This window comes from Arachis ipaensis, chromosome B06 (assembly GCF_000816755.2).
Source record: "Arachis ipaensis cultivar K30076 chromosome B06, Araip1.1, whole genome shotgun sequence".
Classification (NCBI taxonomy): Eukaryota; Viridiplantae; Streptophyta; class Magnoliopsida; order Fabales; family Fabaceae; genus Arachis; species Arachis ipaensis.
The window spans coordinates 57324440-57325160 of NC_029790.2; positions in this window are offsets into that span (position 1 = coordinate 57324440).

Here is a 721-nt window from a genome sequence, read left to right on the forward strand (position 1 = left end):
CTTTTACTTTTAACCTTTAAAATTCACTTTTTACCACCCGTAACTTTTAATATTTCTACTTTTACCACCCTAACTTCCAGAAATTACCATATAACCCCTTAAACACCAAAAATTTTACTTCCTTGCCCTTTTATGAATCAAAAAGGTGTTCTTCATTGTTCTTCACCACACTCAAAGTGTTCTTCATGTTCTTCATAAATTCTTCAGATTCTTTCTCTGTTTTTACCCGTTTTTCAGTCTTTTCAGCAACCGATTTTTACTATAATTCATAATAAATTAGCAGCCACTAAAACCCCATCTTTTCTACATGATTTCAACACAAATTGAACCTCAATTTAAGCTTAGGGTTTCGTTTTTCCAGCTGCCTAAGAACATGAACTTTAAAGCTTAAATTTCATCAAATTTCATCAGAATTTCACCAAATTTTCACCAAAAATCAATCATATATGCAACCAATTTTTAGCACAGCCAAATAATATAACATTCACACATCTCAAACACAATTAATCAAGATTAATTTCGTGACACCCTACCTGGTCTTGCTGCTCCTAATTCAATCAAACTTTCAGGTGGTCCTTAAACACTTTTTCCTCCTAAATCACATCAAGAAAACACATATTTAAGCATGTTTCCTTGAAACAATCAAAAGAGAGATGGTACAGCCAACTCACCTTGATCCCAGCCTTGATAAGTCATATGATCATGTAGAGAAAGAAGAGAG